The 22,181-nt window shown below is 38.4% G+C and overlaps 1 pseudogene; it reads right to left on the reverse strand.

The window, feature by feature from the left end:
- Positions 1–7,755: 7,755 nt before the first annotated feature.
- LOC138349220 (uncharacterized) lies at positions 7,756–17,012 on the reverse strand (annotated as a pseudogene).
- Positions 17,013–22,181: the final 5,169 nt, after the last annotated feature.

The raw sequence follows: 22,181 nt of genomic DNA on the forward strand, positions 1-22,181 counted from the left end.
TCAGATTTAAGGAAGTGTAAAAGAAAAAAAAATGTGAGCAGTGGAATCGAACCGACGACCTCTAGTCACTGAAGGAGAGCAATTTAAATGAAAGAAAATAAATTTCACGCAGGGGAATCAAACCCACGACCTCTACGCAGTTATGGAGAGTCAAAGGAAATCAAAGAAAAGAGATGTGAGGTGTAGGAATCGAAACCACGACCTCTTAGGCATATTTAAGCAGAAATATAAAAAGAAATTAAAGATGGGCTGTGGGGGTTCAAAGCCACAATCCCTCGGCAAAAGGAGAGAAATTTGAAGGCAGTAAAAATAAAAAGTAAATTAGGTTGTGGGGGTTCGATCAAACATCCTCTTAGTTCCATTAAGCGAAAAATGAAGAGAGATATTAAGGGAATAATAAAATGAAGGCATTGGGGCTGGAACTTGGGTCCCTAAGCTGTATGGATCAAACCAAAATGAATTAAAAAAATGTAAGTATTGTTAATGAGATTTTAAAACCGGGTTCCGTTGCCCAAATTCCGTATAGATGCATAATACGTGAGTTATATTTTCAATAATAATTCTTCCCACTTAGATTGAAATCGAGAACTTCACATGCATACAAGATGTATAAGTCTTGTACTACACAATCTTAGTAAGATATGAATCACTTAAACGAACTATGAATGAAGCCTTAGGGCTTGTATGTGTAGACCAATAAGTCTAGCATACGTTTAAAAATAAGTGAACCTAAGATGTATGTTAGGAAATGATGTAACCCTTGATAGGTTAAGTAAGACTGTAAAACAAACTAAATGGACAAGTGCAGTGGCATACGATGTAATGGTTATTATGTTATGAAATGATGAAATTCTAGAAGGGTTAAGTAAGAGTGGGGAACACACAAATGGCCAAGTGCATTGGCATATGATGAAATGAACATTCACGTAAAAATGAGTGAGTAATTATGAAGAGCAAATGTCTTAATGTTGATGAATGTGGTGACAAAATGATCTGAGGCTAATGTAAAAGATGAGAGCAATCTCAAATGGGCCTAAGTAAATGTTACCAAAACGTACTCAACTGTGAGAGTGTAAAGTTAATGAAGAGACCAGTCTCTATGAACACTCTAATGAATGTATTGGGATTAACACACGTAATCCTAATAATGAGATGATAAATAATCTATTGAGCTATGAGGTCCTCATATTAGAAGCTAACTTCCATGAAGTATTAGTTGAATGCAATGGAACGTTATACTAAGCACCAGTAGACTATCTATAAGCACTGATGCCTTCTTTCGGAAAGGGAGGAGGTTCACGTAACTCTCATAAGATGAGATTCTCCTTCATGCCGGGTATGGGTCTCCTTATATCTCCTAGTCTTCAAACTTATACTGCCAATATAGGGATCTGGCGAGGTTCAATTCTCATGTGCGCTAGCATGTTTTAGGTCACTTTTTCTAGTGATTACACCTCTTTTCGGTATGGGGTTTCATGACAATGGATTTCATGATGCTCACATGATCTATGTCGGTTAAAGTTAAAGTTCCCAATGAAGGAATATGGTCACCCTCAAATGATGCACATAATGAAATGAACGATGCCAAAGGTGTTAGGATAGGATAATAAAGAGGTCAGTTAGACTCAAGTAATGACATTAGGTCATTCTTGGTCATTTCACAACGAACCCGATGAAAGTCTTAAACTACATCCTAGATATAGTTGGTGTTTACACTGACCCATGAATGAAATGAAATGAAGTACGTATAAACGAGAGAAGCAGACTTTGTGTTTGATAAAGCAGACTCCCTAGTTGAGGTCCCATATATTGAGCCCTCATTTTTGTAAGTCTTAATGTCAAGTCCATGATTCCAATATCTCATGGCATACGAATAAATGATATGAACAACGTTATGTGTTATATGAATTATGATATGTGCTATGTGTACGCTGTTGTGTGCTGTGTACAAAATGTTAACTATGATTGTGCATGTTACTCTCATGGAATAACTTTCCTAATCCAAATTTGGAAAGCTCATAAACTTTCCTAATCCAAATTTGGAAAGTTCACTCACTTTCTTAATCCTAATTTGGCAAGTTCATTGACTTGACCTACTATAATCATGCTTCTAGGAAAGAGCTATTCTTACTCATGCATGTCCTTGGTCTATGCTTTCATATGCCCATACTTAGTAAAACTGTGTACTAACTCGATACAACTCTATACTTTTAGGTGCAAGAACAAGTGGACGCTAGAGTAGCAGGATCAACGTTGAAGCTATCTGAACGTTGAGCATTCATCTAGACTTGGTAGGCCCTCATGCTTTCGAGGATTCTTTACAATTTACATTGTAGATTAGTTGTACTATTGATCTAGTGGAGTATGTTCCACTAGCGTTTCTTTCCCGTTTTTGTTTTGACTTTGTGTTGGTACCATTTTGGCAACTACATATTTATCGTTATAATAAACTGCTTCTTTTATTTGATAATCTTAATGTTAGATGGTTGATGGTGAACAATTATATATATAATAGAATGTTTAGTAAGAATGTTAGGGAACAAAAAGTTTCAAATTGTTCACTAAAATTAACCAAGATGAAGTAAGAATGACGTATGTAGGCTTGTCTGCGACCTCTAAGAAGTCAATGACGCCGGTCTCGTCTGGGTTTAGATTTCGGTCGTGACAAATTTTGTATCAGAGACCTAGGCTAAAATATGATAATAATAAGTTCACATCAATCACATTGAGTAGTTACTAAGTTATTGTAGTGAAGTGCACCACTATCCTCGATTAGCGACTGCATGATGCGTACGAAAAATTTCCCTTCTTCTGATCGTATCGTGCCTTTCCGAATGTCTAATTTTTTGGGTGTTATGATTTTGTATAACATCAAACATTGTTGTTGATACGCTCAAACTTAATTCTCAAATAAGAAGTAAAACGGTCATATCAAGTAAAGAACCCAACTAATTAGGTTGGGATCGATCCCACGTCGGAAATAGTTCGGACTTAACTTTATTCTATTATTACTATTATTTAATCAACTATTTCCCTAGAAAACAAAAGACAAAAAATGTTTTTATTTATAAATTAATGAAACTATTTAACAAAATTAAAATAAACAACTAACAGATTCAAATCTTGGAGTTTAATCAATTAATAAAAGTAATTAGGGCTTAACTGTTTCCCACAGGTTCCTAACTTGATAATTCTAACTATAACAATTCTTTCCTAGTATATTTCATGTAATGTGATATATCTCTAAATCTTTGTCTGGCATCTAGAAAATTTCACCCGCACCTTGGTCCGGCTACGTGTGTTGCTATACTAACCCTTACCTTTACCTCATATTAAGCGTTGTATTCGATATTTGACTAAGTTATTACCCCATACAACCCGACACTAGCCTATTAGTTAGTGTACAATAAATCTATGTTGATATTTCTTTTTCTAATATCTACTTCCTTGATCAGGCAAGCAGAAGGCGAGTTCTAACGTTGGCGATCCATGAAAAATACTTCTAAACGAAAGAATAACAAATAATGGAAGACACTATTTTAGAATTGCTATTTTAGTTATATTTTACCTCATTAATCACCTATTGTTCCCACAACCCTAGTTATGTAGTTTAGTTACCCATGGTCATAATCACACTATTCATATATTTAATATAAGAATTCATGCACTCTCTTTAATGAGAAATAATAAAATCCAGAAATTCACTTGATTAATCAACAAAAACACCAACAATCAGTTCCTGAAAAAGTGTATCAATTATGGAAAAGAATTCTTAAAAACATGAACAAGAGAACTTAAAATTATCGAAAAGTCTAACTCCAAAAACAAGTTTTTTCAATTATTTAAAATTAAAAAACAAAAACCTAATAAGGAAGGATTGTAATTACGGAAAATCTGTCCAAACGCGTCAGAGTCGATGGACCTCGTGACGATTGTAGTGGTCACGACGTGCCGTCAAGGCCTCATTCGTCCCATACTTCACAAATTCTTCTTATACTTTTTTCATTACCCTCAACAAACACGTATGATGGACCATTACAAGCACGACGGTGTGTCGAGTGTATCCGTTCAATAATACTTTAACTTCTTAGAATTTGGGTATTGGCACTACTCTCTGATCATCACGATGAACCAGCAGGACGGACCGTCGTGGCTATGACGGTCCATCATTGACTTTTGTAATCCCACACTAGGTCAAACTTCCCCATCTTCCTTCATCATCTTCTCTCCTCACTATGATTCCACCTACGGACCGTCACAAATTCGATAGACCGTCATAAGCTTAATAGGTTGTCTCTTTTGCATTTCTCGCTCAAAAACTTTCGCGTTCATCTTTGTACGGATTCCCTGCAAATAAGGAGAAGCTTACAAAAAAATCAAATACTAAAAGGGTTTTGATCACACACTAAACTTAAGGAAAAAATATTTAAAGTACTGTGAAACCACTGTAAATCAACACCCTCAACTTAAATTTGTTGTCTGTCGTCAAGCGACGCACTATGACTCACTACAAGATCTTTGTACAAGAGTATCAATATTTTAGCTTTCACAATCATTTGGCTATCAATCCCTATAATTCTAATCATGTTTATGCATGTTATCACTAAATAACTTAGGCTTGAATTATGTGGAACGAGACCATGACACAGACTCACCACGCACTGACACCTATCCTCTTCAATTTCTCACCGAGGTGCAAATGTTTCCGGTATTGCAACTAGTGTCCTCACTTCAAAACAACATCCTCATTTTCACACAATGATTTATCTTAGAGTATAAGGATTACTTTTCAACACTCACTCTCACAAAAAATTCACAACTCATTCATACATGTTGACATAAGCTTTCCCTTATTTTCACTGCTTTAACTTTGCCATACAACTCTTAGGATCAAGATAGGACTTTCTTAGCGTGTAACATAGGCTCAGGGTCAAGTAGGGTATATTTAGGTATAATTTAGTGTCTTTTTCCCTCCTCGACATATCATTTAGACGTACCACATTTTTATCGTTTTATTTCTCCCAATTTGTCAATTTTCTTTTTATCTTACTGTTTTCCCTTTCTTATCCTTATATGTAAGTGACTTTTCTCTTTTATTTAGTCACTTCAGTTTTGTTATTTCTTTCTCTTCATTCTTTCAACCCAGTTTTCGAAGTATTCCTTCTAACAACCACCCTCAACTCATGACTTTTCCATGAGTCAAGGTTGACAATACCAACGGATGGGTCAGGGCCACGACAAGGTTGTTTCCTGCATTAGCCACCTCAACTTATGCTTTTGGCATAAAATAAGAGACACATGTCCAAGGAGGGACCAGGGCCAACAAATTGTTCCCAGAGAAGATCGATTGGGGTAAAAATGAAAGATCCGTGTTTAGTCTCAAATCATTTGAATCAATACGGGATTAATGTCATTTGTTTCTCAATTTTCTTTGGATCAATATTTATTATTTTGAACAAAGGCCTATGATACTTTCCTAATTGTTCATTTTGTCTTACTTTTAGCAAAACTAACTACGCAACTTCTAGCTCAGTCTCAATGGTGGGTCCTTTGAATTTTTCTCACACTCAATTGACATTCATTACATTCCCATATTATTAGACACCTAGTTCGTGTCTTAGATTTAAGGTTATGTAGTAGTGTATCTCTATGTCATGTTTAGAACCACACAATTATCAATTACTATGCCTAGTTATGCATCATTTTCATATCGGGATATCATATTTGTTTTAGCCATCATGATTCAGAGTTATACATTGTATAGAAGAAATAACATGCCAGTTCAACAATAAAATTAATCAGTCTTTTGGGGGGAAAAGAACATAAGTAAAAAAACCCCAAAAGAGGATCGTGAATTGGGCTACTCAGACTACACTGTAGCACTCACTTTCCATTTACCCCACCCCCAACAAAAATATATGCAATTGTCCCCAATGCATAAAAATATTGAAATACGAGAGTGGTAGGTGAAGCAAACCTGAGGCGCAAAGCACCAGCAAACAGCAAGTTGGTGGGTCTGGTTCTCCTGTACCTACTACATATATAGTCTGGACATCTTAGTAGTGTCCTCATAAGCAACAACACTATTAGTCGTGCCTCCCGCTGTCTCCACATCTCTTGAGCAAGATGCCCCGACAGCTGACTGTACAACCCTAATCTTACATGCCTCCACATCAACAATCGAGGCTCTCCTCGCAGCCTCCATCTCACGACGCTCCTTCTTCCTTTACCTAGCCTAATCCTCCTCTTGACCCCTATGACTCTTGTCATATTCTCGACGGGGAGGTGGTGGAATCTATGAAGTGGCGTATAAAGAAGCCAACATTGTGTCCTCAGCAAGCTTTGTAGAAGGGGCCTCAGACTCAGGCACCCAAGCCTCTAGGATCATATCAAGATCTGCTCGCAAGCTCTCAACCGTATCCAGAAGGGTCGACACGTCCACTGGAGGGGCTGGACTAGCTAGCACCCTCAACTCAAAAGAGTCTAAGCGCTGATGAACCTCTGCGATCTTCCTCTCTGTGTGCTCTTCCATCTTATGCTCCAAGCTCTGCTCTGCCTCAGCAATAGACCTCTACATCCAAGACTGGATGTGATGCAAAAGTGTGTCAATTTGAGCCTCTAGTTTCTGGACCCTAGCAAGCGGGAACAGACCGGGGGAAGGGGATGAGCGAAAGGAGCTTGGGGCTGTTCTACTACAAGAGATAGACTTGACCAGGGTAGTTCTAGTGGGTGTTAAAGTAGCATGCGTAGCCGTTGGAGCATGCGCTACAATGTCATCCCGATTCTCTCCAAGTTTATGCACCTATGGACGGGGACCTTCGCGTGGAGCCAACTCATTTGCATCATCCTTGATGAGGCGGATATCAACATTGCCCTGTAGAGCCTTGAGCTGATCAATGTGCCAGATGGACACACCTGCGGACCTGCATAATGAAAATACCATGCACGGAAAAGAGTAAGTAGTGGTGACCTTAAAATCTCTCTAGTGCATGACCGCCTGAAGAAGCCAAGCAAAGTCAACCTCAAATCTGACAGTCATTGCTGCCATCATAACTGCGCGACCCCATGTAACTATATTATCAACATCCGAGGGGGAGAGGCAGTGGCAGAGAATCATCCATAGAAACATAGCCGTGAAGGTGAAGTTATCCTTCTTGATGACTCCCTTCGGCTCCATTACCCAGTCGGTAGCCTCTCCATCAATAGATAAGTGTTGGGACATCTACCTCATGGTAGTCTCTCTCAGCGATGGCTCAAGCAATAATCGACCCACTTTAACAATTTGCCACTGGTAGTCGAACTCGGTGGTGAGAAGGGTCTTGGTGTTATTAACATCCTTTCCATAAAGATATCGGTGGATGGTTGACAGGGAGATGTCGACTTGTATGGTGCGTACTCTGATGTGCTCAAGTGGGGCTTGTTTTGCGGGGGCATCCCTCCTATGGATCTGTGATCGGAGAGTAGGCACATAAGAGGCGCTAAACTCTCGAACCAACTCCTCAGTGTAGCGGCCCAAAGAATAAGTTGTCCACTATAGCCAGTGTCTGGTGAAGAGAGTGTGGACATCTGGCATGGTGGGGAGACTTCCCGTAAGGACCCGCCTCTCCTGTGTAAGGGTCTGTGTCATGACACATTTATCATTTAGAAGCTTGGCGTCTTAATACAATTGGTTTTGCCCGGCGACACACCACCAGTGGGATTGTCGGAAACCAAGGCGGGAACTCCAGTCGCTAAGCCAAGTGTAGAATCAGGACTTTAAGCCTCATCAGACGAGGCAGATTGTCCAGCCATGGCGGGTGTAGACACTTCTGCGGATCCGCATACTTCCTCCGACCACGAAACTACTATGGAACAAGACACTCCTTCTTCTTGTGTAGCTGACCCAGAAGGCGGGCGAGTCAGTGTGCGCTCCCTAACAGACTGGGAGGCAGTGACTACACCGGACGCCACCTTTTTGGGCATAGCTCTTGTTGCACGTGTAGCTTGTGCTGGAGTGCGAGTGCCTGGGGGCACGCACTCGGGATCATCCTCATCATCAAAGCCTATAACCAGTCGGGCAGATGGGGCGACATACTTTGAACACCCATGTGTGTAAACTGAATCTTATTTCAGTGCCATTAGAGATAGTACCTATAAATAATCATTATTAGTACTAGAAGGAGAAAACAAGACAAGAAAAAAGGAGACAAAATACACATTAGAGCAAAGTTGTAATGACAACTCTGTAGTAGCAGTGAAACAGGATGGACCAGGTCATGGCCCGTCGTGAGTATTACGAAACGTCATGGGGTCCGTCATTTCATACTTCAACAATGTTTATTTTGAGACCCTCAGAAGGAAATTCTCTGAGAGTTATGAAGGATAAGAAGGATGGACCGTGGTGATAATGACGGTCCGTTGTCGATGTCTATCGTAGGGCACTTAGAAAAAGTATGGAGACCCTTAGGATAGGGGTCTCTAACCTTTATGAAGGTTGTGCAGAACGGACCGTTGAGGGTACGATGGTCCATCATAGATGTTCGTTAGTGGAAACATAGAAAATAATGGAGACCCTTAGGACAAGGGTCTCTAACAACCATGACGGTTGTGCAGGATGGTCCGTCAGGGGTACGACGGTCCCTCGTAGATGTCCTTTAGAGGACACTCGAAAAAAGTTGGAGATCCTTAGAAATAGGGTTTCTGACAACCATTACGGTTGTGAAAAACGTACTGTCGAGGCTACAACGGTCCATCATAGATGTCTGTTAGTGGAGACTTAGAAAAAAAATGGAGACCATTAGGACAAGGATTTCTCTGACAACCATAATGGTTGTGCAGTATGGACCGTCGTGGTTACGAAGGTCTGTCGTAGATGTGTGTAAGAGGACACCTAGAAAAAGTTGGAAATCCATTGGAATATGGTCTCTGACAACCATAGCGGTTGTGCAGGATGGACCATCGTGGTAACGACGGTCCGTCGCATATGTCCGTTGGTGGACACTTAGAGAAAATGAATAGTAGAGTGTTCGAACAGACCCTATGACTGTCCATCGTGGGTACGACGGTCCGTCATTGGAGTCTCGCTCTATCATTCTGTGAAAAAACTGAGGATGCCACAATAATCCCCTGTGACTCAAACGGAATACTTGATATTAAGCTACATGTTTATAACCCAAATACATAGCTAACTACATATGTTAAAACACCAATTTCTCGAGTTGTAACAAGGCAATTCTAGGGACTCTCAACCTAGGTAAGACAAAATTTGATCAAAGAGTAAAGACCCACAAAAAAGAAATAGGCCAATAATAATTGAAAAACAAAAATTCAATGTAAATGGGTAGTGATAAGAGACACATACATGAGAATATGAGAAAAATAAGCAAGTGAGGCACTCAACTATCAAGAGTAGAAATACAGTCGCAGACTTCGACCGGTAGAAAGTAGATTTTCGGATTTGGGGAAGTGATGTGGATTAGTTTATGGAGAAGATGATGAGAAAGGCAGGAAGTTGGAAAGGGAGGATATGGGAAAAAGAGGGAATGAAACGGTTTAAATGAAGGGGTGGGGAGTTTAAAAGGTTAAAATCTATTAAAATTCCCCAGCCGGGTCGGGTTGGGTTATTGGTTAATGATGCAATGAGTCCCCGAAGATGGTCCGTGGCCAATGCCACGGTCCATCATGGGTTCCATCACGGATGCACTAATTTTTAAAATAAATGAAAAACATTCCCTGCACGACGGATTCATGCTATGCTCCATTGCAAGCATAACAGTACGTTGATGTATCCGTCAATGAATGTTGTGGAGTGATTTTCTTCAAAATTTCCTGGTGATGTGCTACCTCCAAATTTAAAACCCGTTAGTAGAAAATGCTACATAATTTGAAAGAAAACTATAGTTTTTATAGGATATGTATTGGGTTGCCTCCGAACCAGCGCCTGATTTAATGTCGCGGCATGACTGAAGACACTTGATTACTAAAACTTCATTAAGATGGTATGCCTCAATCACTTCAGTCACCGATTAAGAATGCCGGAATAGATTTTTATTTGTTTTCCATCACATTAAACCGCAAACCCTCGTTGGTTTCAAACTCAACTGATCCATGAGGGAGTACTTGGGTGATCAAGTAAGGGCCAGTCCATTTGGACTTGAGCTTGCCCGGAAACAAGCGCAACCTAGAATTGTATAAAAGAACTGAATTCCAATCAATAAACTCTTGTATTTCAATTTTTAGGTCATGGTACTTCTTTATCTTTTCTTTGTAGAGGGCTGATTTTTCTTAATCTTTCAGGCGAAATTCATCGACTTCATTCAACCTAGTTAACAGTTATTGTCCAGCTTCATTACAATCCATTTTCAACTTCTTCATAGCCCACATGACTTTACGCTCTAATTCAAATGGAAGATGACAATCTTTCTCATATACAAGTTGGTATGGGGAAATACCTATGGGAGTCTTAAACGCTGTCCGGTAGACCCAAAGAGCATCATCAAGCCTCCTTGACCAATCCGTTCTACTAGTGTTCAGTGTTTTTGACAATATATGTTTGATCTCCCTATTTGACATTTAAACTTGCCCACTAGTTTGAGGATGGTAAGGAGTGTCAACATTATGGAGAACCCCATATTTCTCCAATAATTCCTTTAACAATTTGTTGCAAAAGTGGGATCCCCCATCACTAATAATGGCCCTTGGGGTACCAAATCGATAGAATATATTCTTTTTGAAGAATGTAGTGACACTCTTCCCTTCATTGTTTTCGAGGGCGATATCTTCTACCCTATTAGATACATTATCAACCGTTACTAAAATATACTTCATTCCATGAGAAATCACAATAGGACCCATAAATTCAATATCCCAATCATCAAATAACTCAATCACAAGAATGGGGTTCAGAAGGAGCTCTTGCTTTATTGAAATACCGCCATGTCTTTGGCATCTATCACATGCTTTGGCAAACTCATGAGCATCTTGATAAATAGTTCGCCAATAGTAACCATGTTGTAATATCTTATGAGCGGTTCGGGTACAATTATGATGTCTTCCAATGGGTGAGGAATGGCATGCCTCTAAAACATTCAACATCTCAACTCCTGGCACTTTACGCCGAATAAGCCCATTGTCACAACTCTTATATAAGTATGTTTCATCCCAAAAGAAAATCTTGACATCTTACAGGAACTTTTTTCTTTGATGAAAGGACAAGTCCGATGGAACAATATTGCTAGCCAGATAGTTCACAAAATCTGTGAACCATGGAATCAAGTCTCTTGAGGTAGCCAATACATGCTTATCGGGGAAAGTATCATCAATATCAATCTTATCCCCTAACTCTCTCATAGCTTCATCTTCTAGACGGGAAGAGTGATAGACAATTTGATTTTCGGTCCCTTTTCTATCCCTCACCTCGAAGTCAAATTCTTGTAGCAATAATACCCAACGAATCAACCCCGATTTCACATCCTTCTTTTCCATCAAATATCTCAATGATGAATGGGCAGTATGCACAATAACTCTAGTACCTAGCAAATAGGAGCAAAAATTTTCAAAAGCAAAGACCACTACAAGGACTTCTCGCTCTGTCATTGTGTAGTTCTTCTGGGATTCATTTAGGGCATAAGTAGCATAGTAAAAATGGTGAAAGATTTTGTTCCTTCTTTGTCCCAAAACAACACCAAGATCAACCCCACTAGCATCGCACATCACCTCAAATGGAATGTTCCAATCCGGAGAAATAATGATAGGTGTAGACACCAATTTTTCTTTTAGCTCGCCGAAAACTTTAAGAAAGGATTCATCAAAATACAACTTACAATCTTTCTCCAGCAGTTTGCACAACGGATGCGCAAGTTTTTAAGAATCTTTGATGAATCTAAAACCCTGCATGACCAGGAAATTTTCTCACACCGTTTACAGAGATTGGTGGGGGAAGTCTCTCTATTACCTCGACTTTAGCTCGATCAAACTCTAAGCCCTTTTCTGAAATGCGATGACCCAAAACAAAACCTTCTTTCACATTGAAGTGGAATTTTTTCCAATTTAGTACTAAATTACAGACTTCACATCTCTTATGAACCTCAGATAAATGGCTCAAACACCGCTTGAATGATTCACGAACCACTGAAAAATCATCCATAGAAACTTCAATAGTATTATTCACCATGTCGGAGAATATCGACATCATACCTCTCTGAAATGTGGCGGGTGCATTTCAAACCCCAAATGGCATACTCTTGAATGCAAATGTCCCATATAGACAAGTAAAGGTGGTTTTCTCTTGATTTTCTATTGCAATAGAAATTTGATTACACTCCGAATATCTATCAAGAAAATAGTACCACCCTTTGTCGGCAGGTCTATCCAACATCTTATCCATGAAGGGCATAGGAAAAAGGTATTTTTCGGTCCATGCGTTTAATTTACGATAAACCATACACACCCTCAATCCAATAACAAGTCTCATTAGAACAAGTTCATTTTTCTTATTAGGGACCAAAATAATTCCACCATTCTTAGGTACACACTGAATAGGGCATACCCAACTACTATCGGCGATCGGGTATATTACTCCGGCATCAAACCATTTAATGATTTCCTTTTTCACTACCTCTTGCATAGGTGGATTTAAGCATCTCTGGTGATCAATACTTGGCTTATGATCGGGCGTGAGTTGGATATTATGAGAACAAATACAAGGAGGGATCCCAATAATGTCCACAATACTCCACCCAATAGCCCTTCTCCACCTTTTTAGCACTTTACCAAACTCTCAACTTGTTGTTTATTCAGGTCTGATGCAATGATTACCGGCAAAGTGTCACAATTTTCTAAGAATTCATACCTGATATGTGGTGGGTGAGAATTTATTTCAAACTTTTGAGCCTCTTCTATAAATGGTTTCGTGGGTGGAGACTCGCGATTCTTCATTCCTAACTCATATTTCTTTGGTTTAACCCGAATATCACCACGATTAAGAGTCGTGACTAATGACCCATACTCTTCAATGCAATCATCATCAAAATTCATTATCACTGCCACTAATGCTTATACACCTAGACATTCCTCTATTTGTGTCTTAGATGACTTATCAACTTTGTAGGATATAGCATATACCGATTGGATCTCACCACTCTTCCTCATTGACCTATAAATGTTGAAGGTCACTTCTTGATTCTTCAACCGAAATTTCACCTGCCCCTTTTCCATATAAACTAAGGCTCTACCTGTAGCAAGTAATGGCCTCGCAAGAATAATAGGCAATTCAAAATTGATTTCACAATCAAAACTAACAAAATCTACCAGAAAATATAAATGACTCCATTTTTACTAGCACATCATGGAGTATCCCTATAGGCCTTTTTACTGTTCGATCGGCCATCAGTAGCTGCATCGCAGTGGTCTTTGGATCATCCAAACCCAACTTCTTTTAAATCGAGAGGGGCATGAGATTTATTCTTGCGCCCAGATCCCATTATGCTTTCGCAAAATGTAATAACCCGATTGTACAAGGAATAGTAAAAGCATCCGAATCTTCTTTCTTTTGTACTAGAGATCTTGTAGCAATAGCACTACAATGTTGCATTCTATCATCATCATCAAAAGTGACCAATCTTTTCTTTGTAAACAGACCTTTCATAAACTTGGCATAACCGAGCATTTGTTCTAGAGCTTCTACCAAAGGGACATTGGTAGAAAGCAACTTCAACATTGTTGCAAAACCCCGATAATTATCATGCTCAGTCGTTTTCACTAATCTTTGAGTAAAGGGGGGGGGGGTCTAGGCACGGGAGTTACCTTTTTTGGCACTTTATCTTTTCCAGTGTTATCTTCTACTTCACCACTAACCTCTACAAATCTATTATTATATTTTATAACCTTCTCCTCATTAGACAACACAGTTTGGTCAATGGTTTGCTTACCACCCCGAGTATTGATTACCATGCAGTGTCTATCATTTTTCGGATTTTGGACAGTATTGTTAGGAAGAGTGCCCGGTTGCTGTGTGTTTAATGCCGCAGATAATTGGGCCATTTGCAACTCAAGTTGATCAACCAATATCATGTGTGTAGACTTTATGCCCAATACCTGCTAAATCACTCCTTAACTCTTTAGTGTGCTCATCACAAGCATCGAACCTCCTCATCATTTTGTGCAACACATCCTCAATTCACTCCATAATACCTCAACCATTCATAGGATCAACTTCATGATTTTAAGAAGTAACATAGGGCTAATTACTATCATTTCTGTTACCATAGTTACCTCTGTTGAAGTTGTTTTGGCGGTTTCAGTTTCCATCTTGAAAATAATTACCCCCATGGTTATAGTTACCATAGTTCTGACGCTGGTTCCCTTTACCTTGGCGCCAATTAACCTAATTTGAGCCTTGGGAATTCAATCGTAAATCCCCCATCTGCTCATTTACCGCATAGGAATCCTCCTCATAATAATATTCATCATTTGGTTGTAGTGGTTTAGATAAGTAGTTCACTGCGTTTATCTTTTCTACACCCCAAGTGACATGTTTCAATACTAACCCAAGCTCTGTTCTCATATGATCTATATCTTCACGAATCTCATCTGTGGCGGGTTGTGTGTGTATTGCACTGTAAAGGTATTTCTTCCAGTATCTGACTTCCTATTACTCCAAGTTTTATTATTCTGGGAGATTTTGTCTAACTTTTCGGCAATCTCGGCATAAGGACACTCCCCATAAGAACCACCCACTATAGTATCCAATACCGTTTTACTATTATCATCCTGTCCTTGATATAAGTATTCCTTCAGTGACTCATCATCTATGCGGTTATTGGGGACACTTTTTTAAATTAAAGTGAATCTATCCGAAGAACAGCTAACTGACTCTCCTGGTAGTGCCACAAAATTTTTCACTCTATCTTTGTGATTTAGTTTCTTATAGATCGGGTACTAACGTGCAAAGAAAACGTTCCTTAGTTGGTTTCAAGTTAAAATTGAGTTATAAGAGAGCTCAGTGAACCAAATAGCAGCCTCTCCCGTCAGTGAGAGAGGAAATACAATTAGACTTATTATATCCAAATTCAAATAAGGCCTCCCTACACATCGTTTATACATTGGCCTTACATTAGTTATATGGGCATATGCGTCCTCAGAAGGTAGCTTTGAAAACAAACCTCTAGAACTGAGCATTTGCATCACACTACAAGTTACAACAAAGGTGTGGCCTTGTGGTAGAGGGGGAAAAACAAGTGGCCCATCATAGTCTGCAATATTATCATAAGCTCTGTATTATTCTAGAGGACGTAGAGAGGGATTTTATCCCCTTTGTTGATTTTCACCAGGACCATTAGGTAATAACTGACCATGAGCATCAACTGGAGCTGGGATGTTCTGGTTTGGGTCATCAATGTTTATACCCCAGTTTTGATTTATATTGCAAAGTATACGCTCTAATTCGTTGTCGTAGGGAAACAAGGGTTCTCTTCCTCTCCGTGTATTTGGCATAGAAGGAAGTTATTTCTACAAGAATAAAAAAATAGAAAAGTAAAATTAAGAAAATATTGACTAAACCTTTCTAATAAGTTTAAGTTAATCTAAAAGCTACTTTCCCCGACAGCGGCTCTAAAATTTTATAAGCTCAAACTTTTTTCTCAAATAAGAAGTAAAGAGGTCGTATCAAGTCAAAAACCCAACTAATGAGGTTAGGATCGATCCCAGGAGAAAAATAGTTCATATTTAACTATATTCTATTACTACTATTATTTATTCAACTATTTCCCTGGAAAATCAAAAACAAAAAACAGGTTTTTATTTCTAAGTTAATGAAAAGAATTAACTATAGTCAGTAAACAACTAACAGATTCAAATCTCAGAGTTTAATCAATTAATAAAAGTAACTAGGTCTCATGTGTTCCCCACACGTTCCTAACTTCATAATTCTAACTATACCAATTCTTTCATAGTATTTTGCATTTAAAGTGATAAGTTACGTATCTCTAAATCCTTGGTCCGACATCTAGAAAATTTCACTCCGCACCTTGGTCCAGCTAAGTGTGTTGCTATACTAACCCTTACCTTTACATCATAGTAAGCATTGTATTTGATATTTGACTAAGTAATTACCACGTACCAACCGACACTAGCCTATTAGATAGTGTACACTAAATCTATGTTGATAATTATTTTCCTATTATCTATCTCCTTGGTCCGACAAGTATCATTAAGGCGAGTTCTAACGTTGTCCATCCATTAAAAAGACATCTAAAGTGTACCAATTATTTATAATAAGAGAACTAAAAATTGTCGAAAAGTCTAACACCAAAATGAGGTTTTTCAAACTATTTATAATAAAACAAAAACCTAATAAAATAAGGATTCTAATAACTTGAAATCTGTCCAAACCCATCTGAGTTGACGGACTGTAGTGGTCACGACGGGCCGTCATGCCCTCCGTCGTCCAATACTTTACAAATTCTTCTGCTACTTTCTTCATTATCCTCAACGAAAAAGTATGACGGATGTTTCAAGAATAACAGTCCATCGATGGTATCCGTTCCATAATAACATTAATTTCTTGGAATTTGGGTACTGGGACTACTCTCTGATTATTACGATGGACCAGGAGGACGGACCGTCATGGCTATGACAGTCCGTCATGGGCTTCCATAATCCAACACTAGGTCAAACTTTCCCATCTTCCTTCAGCAACTTCTCTCCTCACTACGATGCCACCTACTGACCGTCACAGACTAGACGGACACTCAAAATCTCCGTAGGTGGTCTCTTCTTCATTTCTCGCTCAAAAACTTCTGCGTTCATCTATGGACATATTCCCTGCAAATAGGAGAAACTTACATAAAAATCAATACATAAAGGCTTTTAGACACACACCAAACATAAGACAAAAGCATTAAAAGTACCGTTAAACCATGGTACATTAGTTGTTATCAGAGAATGAACAATAGAAGAGCAATTGGTCGGAGGAGAGGAGTAGCTTACGGGGATAATAAAGTTCCACTATAGGCTCCAGCTATAGGAGCAGCCATGCCGATTTACTCTATTGGGTTGACTAATGTTGTGGTGAGGGAATCTCCGGCACAAATGGAATCGGACATCACAATTAAGGGTCAGGCCTTGACTGAGCAAGTCAACGGACAAAATATTCAGAGGGAAAACCTAGCGGTTCGTACCATAGCTTACAAGATGATAGACTTCAAGAGGATGAGTCATCCTATTTTCATAGGGTCTAATACATTAAAGGACCCCCATAAGTTTGTGGACGAGTTGCATAATATCTTCGTGGCTATGGGGGCCACAAATATTGAGAATGTAAAGTTGGCTTCGTATCAACTCAAGGAAGTTGCACAAAGTTGGTGCAAGATGTGGCAGGATAGCAGAACATTGGGAGGAGTTCCGATAACTTGGGAGCTGTTTATCAACCTTAAACAAGGAACTATGACAGTCAGGAAGTATTCCCTGAAGTTTGTGAAATTATCCATGTATGCCACTTCTCTTGTGTCTAACAATACACACGAGATGAGTAAATTTTTGACAGGGATTGTTGAGGATCTCAAGGAGGAGCGTAGGGCAAGTATGTTTCATGAAAGCATGGACCTTTCATGGATTATGGTCCATGTCAAGCAAGTGGAGGAAAGTAGAAAAAGGAAGCACACCAGGGAAGGGAATAGGTAAAGGCAAAACCGAGGAGAATTTTTCAAGGAAGAGTAGTACCGAAAGAAGGGCTAAACCCAGGTTTAAGAAGGGACTCTCCCACTAATGGGATTCAAGTTCATCCAAGCGTCGCTAGGATAGTAATTCCGAGTAAAATGTTAAGAGAAACAATGAAATAGATACACCTCAGGAGAGACCACCTTGAAGGAAGTGTGGCAGCTCTTGTTACAGTTGTGGCAAACCTAGTCACATAGTGAAGGATTGTCTGAATAGGAGAAGTCAATAAAGAGGGAAGGAGAGAGTTCAACCTAATGGTCCAAATGAAGGGTCTACAAGGAGGAAATAATTCTTCACACTCAACTCTAGGGGTGTAGGGGAGGGCACCTCTGGTGAGGTTAGTTGTATGACCTACATGTTTACTATGTTGTATGCTTTGATGAGACTAGTTTAGGAAAGAGCTCCTATGTCCATTAATGTGAATCTACTAATAGGTTTCAAGGATGTCCATGAATATGTGAATATGTGAATCAGATATTCACCAATGACGTGTATGCATTCTATATATCACTTACTTATTTTTAGTAAAGAGTACTGTCATTCGAGGACAATTGTTCCTTTGGGGGGGGTAAGGTAACCACCCTAAAAATGAATATGCTAAGTAATGCTTAATGTGTCTACAATGCCTACGATTAGACCGGGTTCACACGTATTGATGCGTGTAGAACCAGACATCTGAACCCTTGCTACAGTAAGGCCAACTAACTTGGCGCATTAGTTGAGCTAGAAAGGTTTGGGTCCAACCATGAAGATCTCTCTAATACGAAGATTTACTTCAAGGAAGTCTTTATCGAACATAAAAAGGGAAAATCTTAGGTTTGGAGGGTCTAGGTGTAAAATTGTCTTTTTCCACGCTAAGGGTAGTATTGTAATTACCCTAAATATAAAGTTAATTATTTATTTAATAAGGTGGAGGGGAATTTTGGAGAGAGAGGTTAGAAAATTTGATCTTGAAGTGCAGTCTTGCTCCACCAGGGTTTGAACCTTGGTGGAAGCAATGAATTAAATTATTTTTAATTTAAGTTGGTAAACTAATGCAATTAATTCATATTAATTATTTATTATCTGAGTTAAAATAAAAGGAAATCAAATTTTTAATAACAAAATAAAAACCTAATTGACTAAGTCCTAAACTAGACTCCTAATTCTAAGAAAACTCTTCTCTCCCATGCTCATCTCTTTCTCTCTCACGTCTCTATCACTCTCACTCACGATTGTGTCTACCAAATAACTTCAAAAAATTATAGGTAACACAAAATTCTTCATACTTGAAGAATTCACAATAAAAATATAAGAACACAAACGAGATAATCACGTAGGCAAAGAGAAATTTGTCCATCGAGTCTCTGTTGACATTGAGAGGATTCGGTCATCTTGGGTGAATTTTTTGGGTAGAAAGTCGAGGTTTTAACGTAAAAAAGGTATGGTTTGTTTTCTCTCTTGGTTCCTTTCCCAAGAGACCCCTTAAGGTTCAGAATATTCAATCCAAAAACTAGGATTGTTCCGCGTTCTATATCCCTGTCACTAGCTCCCATTGAATCATAGGTTTGTTAAGTTTGCTGGTAGAAAATTATGGATGAAACATGTTTTCGTGATGATTATGTGTTTATATGTATGTTTGGAATTATATGACTTATGTTGATGTTTCCAAAAACGTAACTATGTGTGTATGTGTATGTTGCTGTGGCTATTGTTCATGGTTTAGGACATGAAATGGCATGCTAGTTCTTTATATTTCATGTACACATGTTGATGAAAATGTAATGTTCAAATGAGTTGAAATGTGAATGATTTGAGGGATAATATCTTGGCTAAACGAATTCATTAAACGCACCTAAAACGTTCTTAATGCACTACAAAATTCCCCTAAGAACTAAGGTATAACTTGTGAAAGGACGCTGAAAAATTAAATGAAAATTACCAGCTTCTAGTGATGAATTTTGTTTGTAAAGAGGGTTCAAAATGGTAAAAAATAATAATAAGTGAGGTCACGGAGGATTAAACCCGTGACCTCACCATGTTAAAAACCATGAAAATAAAGAAGTAAAAAGAAATGTGGTGAAGGGGATTCGAACCATGGTATTGCATCGAAAATGTAACTTAAAAGAAAAAAATATATGAAATGAGAGGAGTGAGATTCGAACTCACCACCTCTCTATCAGATTTAAGGAAGAGTAAAATAAAAAAAATTTGAGGAGTGGGAATCGAACCAACGACCTCTAGGAAGTGAATGAGAGTAAAGAAATGAAAGAAAAGAAATGTGAGGTGTGGGAATCGAACCCACAACCTCTAGGCAGTGAAGGAGAGTCAAAGAAAATGAAAGAAAAGAGATGTGAGGCGTGGGGATCGAACCCACGACCGCCTAGGCAGATTTTTGGGGAAAATTAAATGAAATTAAAGATGTGTTGTGGGGGTTCGAAACCACAACCCCTCGGCCAAAGGAGAGATATTTAAAGGCAATGAAAATAAAAAGTAAATGAGGTTGTGGTTGTTCAATCCCACATCCTCTTAGTTCCAATAAGCGAAAAATGATGAGAGAAATTAAGGGGAAAATAAAATGAAGGTATTGGGCCTCGAAATTGGGTCCCCTAGCCATAAGGATCAAAGAAAAATGAATAAAAAAATGAGTATTGTTCAAAAGAATTGAAAATCGGGTTCCCTTGCCCATATTTCGTATAGATGCATAAGTCATATGTCAGTTAAATCTTCAAGAATAATGTTGCCAACTTAGATCGAATATAGATCTTGGCATACATACCATATGCATAAATCTTGTACAACAAAATCTTAGGAAGATATTAATCACTTAAACAAAGTATGAATGAAGTCTAATGGCTTGTATGGATAGACCTATATGTCTAGCATACGTTTAAAAATAAGTGAAACTAAGATGTATGTAATGAAATGATGTAACCCTAGAAGGGTTAAGTACGAGTGTAAAACACACTAATATACAAGCAAACCGGTGTTTGCTAAAGCTGACTCCCTAGTTGAGGTCCCATATATTGAGCCCTCATTTTGGAAGTCTTAAAATCAAGTCTATTTTTCCAAGATCTCATGGCATACAAATAAAAGATATGAACAACGTTATGTGTAATATGAATTATGATAAGTGCTATGTGTACGTTGTTGTGTGCTGTGTGCAAAATGTTAAGTATGGTTTTGCATATTACTCACATGGAATAAATTTCCTAATCGAAATCTGGAAAGCTTATAAACTTTCCTAATCTAAATTTAGAAAGTTCATTCACTTTCTTAATCTCAATTTTGTAAATCCATTAACTTGACATGCTATAATCATGTTGCTAGGAAAGAGATATTCTTACTCATGCATGTCCTTGGTGTGTGCTTGCATATACTCATACTTAGTACAAGTGTGTACTAACCCTATACAACTCTAAATTTTTAGGTGCAGGCAATGGTGGACGCTAGAGCTACAGGATCAACGCAACAACTTTCCGGACTTCGAGCATTCATCCTGACTTGGTAGGCCCTCATGCTTTCGAGGTTGCTTGCCCATTTACATTCTATCCTAGTTGTAGGATTGAGCTAGTGGAGTATGTTCCACAAGCGGTTCTTTCCCGTTTTTGTTCAGACATTGTCTAGGTACCATTTTGGCAAGTACATCTTTATCGTTATAATAAATTTCTTCTTTAATTTGATGATCTTAATGTTAGATGGTTTATGGTGAAAAATTATTTATATAATATAATGTTTATTAAGCATATTAGGAAACAATAAGTTTCAGATTTTTTGCTAAAATTAACCTAGATTAAGTAAGAATAACATATGTAGGCTTGTCTGCGACCTCTAAGAGGTCAACGATGCCGGTCTTCTCTAGGGTTTAGATTCCGGTCGTGAGACAATTTATCTAAGCAACATTATGATACAAAAAAGTATAGGAACCTCCCATTTTCATTGAGCGAGAATGTTGTCTTGCTTCCTTGATTCGCAACTTAAAGCATATATCGGTACACATTCAGCACTGCGTACCCGTGCTCAAGTGGTCCCCTAACATTAAACTTAGCATGAACTATGCCCTTCTAAATCTTCCAAAAGCATACCTTACAACCCAATTCTGTGCATAGTTGATATTACATATCTCTTGTGGATGGGGCTTTATCATTGGGAAACCTATTTTAAAGTACTTACATATGACTTTTGTCGTGGCATGGGGATTATGGCTTGTAAGATGCTTTGAACCACATGTATGGTATTTTTCATAGATTTTAATGGCAAAAAGTGTCAGTACTTGTAAATTTCACAGCACTCAGCCACCAATTGCAATCCGTATATGAACATTTAAAGGTTAACACACTACGAGAATTGATCATCCTTTTATGTCTAAAATCTTTTGTCAAGCAAGCAATTTTCAATGAATTTGCCAGTTCTTGCTTGTTCTAAAATGTCATTCCCTTATAAAATCGTGGTTTTTCATCTCTAACATAATTCACACGTGAAGTTTGAGAAGCACATGGATTATAGTT

The sequence above is a fragment of the Solanum lycopersicum genome, chromosome 6 (genome assembly GCF_036512215.1).
Source record: "Solanum lycopersicum chromosome 6, SLM_r2.1".
Lineage (NCBI taxonomy): Eukaryota > Viridiplantae > Streptophyta > Magnoliopsida > Solanales > Solanaceae > Solanum > Solanum lycopersicum.